The following is a 5,437-nucleotide window of genomic DNA, read 5'->3' as shown; positions in this document are numbered from 1 at the left end:
CCTGGTCATGTCCCATAGCTACATGTCCTGCAATACACCAATCAACACCTAGCAAGTACCTCCATGAAGCATTTTTTCCTAATAAATAGCATACTTGTATTCCCTTAATATGCCCTTACACTATTAATACTTATGATAAAGGTGAGGTGGCAGGGATTTACTTTCCAAGGTGAGGAGCCATAGTAAACAACAATGTAAACACAAAAATGTTTGCAATTCAGAAGACTGTAGTGTGTGGATAGCACAGAGATTGGGTCAGAAAAAATAAACTGAACATGTGAGGATAATCATGGTCATTGATTCTGGTTCTCACTGAGTTCATATGTGAAATTAAATCCAGTGTTAGGTGACTTGGAAAAAGTTGGTATACTCATAACAGGGAATTTTGGTGAGGTTGTTCCTGAGATTCAAATAGGCATTGTTAGGTAAACCCTCTGTTCTATCTTTCCCCTCATAATGAGTGTACTTATATATGACACACCTAAGTCATCTCGGACCATGAATACTTACAGAAATGACAGAGAAATAAAAAGTGTGGTTTTTCTTCTTAGGAAAGGAAGGCATTATTGATCTATCCAGCAAACTTGGGGACAAATTGTAAAATAGTCTTACCTTGGTATCTGATGCACAAATAGGCAAGAAAGTGATAATGTCACTATTTACTTTAATACAATTACAAGAAAGACTCATAAGGTGATAGATAAGGCCTAGAATACAATAATTATATTTTTGAAGGGAGAGAAACATCTGAATTTATGATTTGAATCCTGGTGTGCTATGTATTTGTATTATAAACTGATTAGTAACTCCAGAGTTGGGCAAATTGATTTTGAAAAATGTTCAAGACATAGTACAAAATCCTTTATACCAACAACAGAAGTGGATTCAGGGAGGGTGCCATTAGTGCTGGACTCAAACAGTGAACTCAAATAGCATATTTTCTGATAAATTTCTTTAAAGCCCAGTGGAGGTAAAACTAGAAAATAAATGCAACCCTAGCTGGATGTGATAATTATTATCTCATCATCAGCATTATTGTGTGAAAACAGGGTCATCTAGCCTGAAAATCCGAACTGAACTGAGTGAAAGCAGGTGGGTTTCACTAACTAAGCTGGAAACATTTAGCATCCAAGTTTAGAAGTTCATAAGCACATCCTGCAGATGGCTTTTCTACAAGAAGCTATATACATGTCAATGTCACATTGAGGAAGCATCCACCACAGCAGATGAGGATTTTATGTTCATATGAACTAACAGCCTTTAAAGGGGCCACCTCACTGTGCTTTCTGAGGACATAGGGTTTCAGCTTCTCCTTTCATGGCTTTGGGCAAGAAACCCTTGTCATCAGGAGGTGGCTTCTATGAAGCTGTAATGACCGGTTTTCATACCCTGAGAAGGTGAAACAGGTCACTATTTACCAAGGGAGTTGTTTTTCCGTAATTTTTACATTAGTTAAAAAGAAATGTGGTGAGTTTGTTTTCAGAACCTCTTGAAACAGGTCAGAACATTCCATTTGTCTTTCTTTCACCCTGGTTAAGGAGCAATCATGTTGACATGCATATACCTCAGTATGTTGCTGTTGTTTTTTTTTATTTCTTTAATTGTTTTGTATCTAATTTTTAAATTTTAATTGACATATAATTGTACATATTTATGGTGTAAGATATGATGTTTTGATTTATCTATACATTGTAGAATAATTAAATGTAGCTAATTAACAACAATAAGAAAAAGAGAACAGAGTAATCTAGAAAGTGATATTTAATTCACCCTGAACATCTAAAGCATTTTCAAAAAACAGAAGTAGACTATGTCAGATATGAGCACAGAGTTGGTAGGAAAGTATCTCTGTATCCCTAAATGTTAGGATGCTGCCAGGTTCTCTAGGAGCCTGAATGCTAAGCCACAAGATTCATGTATGAACTTCCATACTAAAAAGACTATGCAACTTCTCATGGCAATCATATGGCCCTAAAATGGAGAAACATTTTGTAGAATGCTGTGCCAGTGCTAAAGAAGGAGATGTTGCATTCTAGGGAAAATATACCAACATGATGCTAAAAAGGTAAAATATGTGTATATATGTATGAATATGTATATATGCATGTGTATATATGTATATGCAATGTATGTATATGTATTTATGAATAAATGAAATGGTTAACGGAAAGCCTGTGTAACTAACTGTTTTAGAAGTCATCCATGAGCCCCAAGAACACAGGGCCTCTTTAACTGTGGCAGATTTATGGGAATATATAAACAGGAGTTCAAAAAGATATGGATGAATTGAGAACTACAGAGGTTAAATTTCCTAAGACCTGTCAGAGGACAAAAAATTATGCTGCTCCAGAAATCCTCTGAGGAAAGTGTCACAGCTAAAAGGAAGTCAGACTAGACTCACCCTTAATTAACTACTACCATTGATTTTTAGGCAGCAAAAAAGCAAGGATGGTTGATGGTATTCCAGTGAGAGAACCTAATTAGGGAGGAGACAGGAGGCAAGCCACTTGTGATAACAAGAAGGAGAAACAGAACAGTGGTGGAAGAACTCCAAAGGTTCATGCAACAAATGACTCTAAACCTCAGAGTTCAATAGGAAACTTTAAGGGATACCACGACTACAGACAGCACCACCCACCTTTGGAGGGAGAGTGTGTCTCTTGCAATCCTTTGAAAATTAGTGAATCCCACCATTTTGCTCTTGGCTATACACACTTTTGGGTTTGAAAGGTAAAAGTTTTGAATGCTAAAATTATCCTGAAATGTATTTGGAATACACATGGAATGAGTAACATCTACCTTTGGTAAACTCTTCTTTTCAAAAGAAGGTAATACCTTGGAAGTACTATGTGTATGGACCCAGGAGGTAGGTGTGTAGGCAGAACCTGTGATGATAAGATAGAGTGAAGGGAGAGTCAATCTGTTAATACTTCCATTCTGAAACCTTCTACTCAGCCACTAGAAAATAATGTAACAATTAAATGTTCCTGGCACTCTGTTCCATTAAAGAGCAAGGTAAAATGATCCCCAAGGAGTGACTGTGGACCATCCTTTCTAATCCTCTTATTTGACATTCCAATCTGAGGACACAGATAGATGCTAGCCCACTAAGATGAATAAATTGCAACCACCTCAGGATTATGCTTAAGTAAAAGGCATCTATTTGCTAGCCCTCAAATTACATGAATCCCTAAGAGGTTTGTTTAGAGTCATGAGGAACCCTGACTGTGACAATAGTGTTGAATAAATGAGTAGTAAGGTAGAAGCAACTTTGGAAGTATTAATAGAATTGGTACCCTCAAATTAAAAGTATGCAAGATGCCCTACATCTTGGTTCTTTGTGCTATGTCTTTATCCACTATGCTTGATTGATACTATTTGACCTGTGGAAATAAATTTCACAGCTCTGGAAAAATATCAGGTGTTCTAACTAAAAGATTGTATTTTCCTTCCCCATGACTGCTTAGAATGGTAAAGAACTTCTAAAGGAACTATAAACTTTTCACATGGGATGAGTAGAAGAAAGCATATTGGCTGGGCCAGAGTTAAGATGCTGGCATATGAAGCAGGCAACACTTCCTACCCAGAAAGTAATATGTGTGTGTGTGTGTGTGTGTGTGTGTGTGTGTGTGTGTGTGTGTGTGTGTGAGAGTGAGTTCACACATAAATGAGTCAAGCATACTTAAATGTTACAGACAGCTCATAGAAAAATTGAAACACACAGAGACATTTAAATGTTATAGAAAGTTCAAAGAATTCTACTCCGTCCCAGAATGTCTGCATATGTTAAATAAGTGTCCAGACACATTCTCTGATTTACCTGTGAACCAAGAGGTACGTGAGAGGAAAAAAAATTATTTCAATTCATAATTCAATAAAGTCCCTGCTAGAGACAGATCTGTTTGCCACCAAAATTCATATGTTGAACCCCTCACTTCCAATGTGGCAGGGGTTTTAGGAGATAATGAAGGGGTTTTTTGAGTCCAGATATACACCCCTAGAGTGCATCCTGTCCTGGGAGCCAATAAACACTAAATTTCTTCATCCCTGAGGCTCTGCTGTCATTCCACCACAGTAACATGGGTGCCTACAGCACACTATTGTGGCTGCCTAGAATTTAGGCCCCGCAGAAGGACTCAGATCTCTGTATCTGAATTCACATAGCATCTCCCTTCTACCCTTGAACAGGCAGATCTACACAGTGAGGAAAAGTACTAACACATCTAGTTCAGCACCACTCAGCCTCCTAAAAGAGACCATTGCCCAGTCAACCAGCACACTATGCATGTGTCCAGCCCAACAGCCAGTCCAGCAGAGGCCCTACCTTTCCAGAGAGACTAGTCCACAGCCACCCAGGAGGCTATACCTACACCTAGCCTGATAGCCAGACAGTCTGGTGGTGGCCCTACCTCCCTAGAGAGATCATTGCATAGCCACCCAGCCAGTGGTGCCTGTGTATGCCTGACAGTAGTCTGGTGGCAGCCCTATCTCCCCAGAGAGCCTATTGTACAGCCCATTATCATGCCATGCCCACTCATACCTTACCCCAAAACCAGCTCAGCATCCTTACTCCAGCAAAACCATGCTACTGCCATCCTATAGCCTATGCCACTGGGGCAATCATAGACATCATTGACAAGTATTATAGCTGAAGAAACTGCATGAAGATTGTGCTACTAAATCCATCCAAAACCAAAGCCAATGCATTGTTCACCAATTGACAACTCAGATCCCATCTACTGAGAAACATTTCTCACTTCAGAGCTACTTTACAAAACCAGAAACAGTGGTTGTTTCACTCGATGCACAACATAAGGACACAAGAAACATAAAAAAAAAAAATGGCACCCCTAAAGGAACAAAATAAGTCTTTCGTAACAGACCCTAAAGAAAAGTCTATTTATATAATGTCTGAAGGAAATTAAAAATAACGATGTTAAGGAAACTCAGTGAGATACAAGAGAATACAGACAAACAATTCAATAAAATCAGAAAAAAAATCATGATTTGAATCAGAAATTTAACAAATTATCATGGAAAAGAACCAAACAGAAAGCTTAGAGCTGAAGAATTCAACAAATATAATAAAAAATAAAACTTAGAACTTCAACAACAAACTCAATCAAGCAGAAAAGACGTTCTGAACTTGATTATAGGTCTTTTGAAATAACCTATTGGAGGAAAAAGAAGAAAGAAAAATTAAAAAGAATGAAGAAAGCCTACAGGACTCTTGAGACAACATTAAGCAAACAAGTATTTGTATTATAGGATTGCCAGAGGGAGAAGAGATGGAGAAAGGCACAGAAAACATATTTAACAAAATAATAGCTAAGAACTGTCCAAATCTTGAGAGAGATGAACCTCTAGATCTAATAAGTGGAAAGGTCCTCAATTAGATTCAGTCCAAAAAGATTCTCTCCAATACATATTATAATCA

Source organism: Microcebus murinus, chromosome 5 (assembly GCF_040939455.1).
Source record: "Microcebus murinus isolate Inina chromosome 5, M.murinus_Inina_mat1.0, whole genome shotgun sequence".
Taxonomy (NCBI): Eukaryota; Metazoa; Chordata; class Mammalia; order Primates; family Cheirogaleidae; genus Microcebus; species Microcebus murinus.
Note: the sequence above shows the minus strand (reverse complement) of the source record.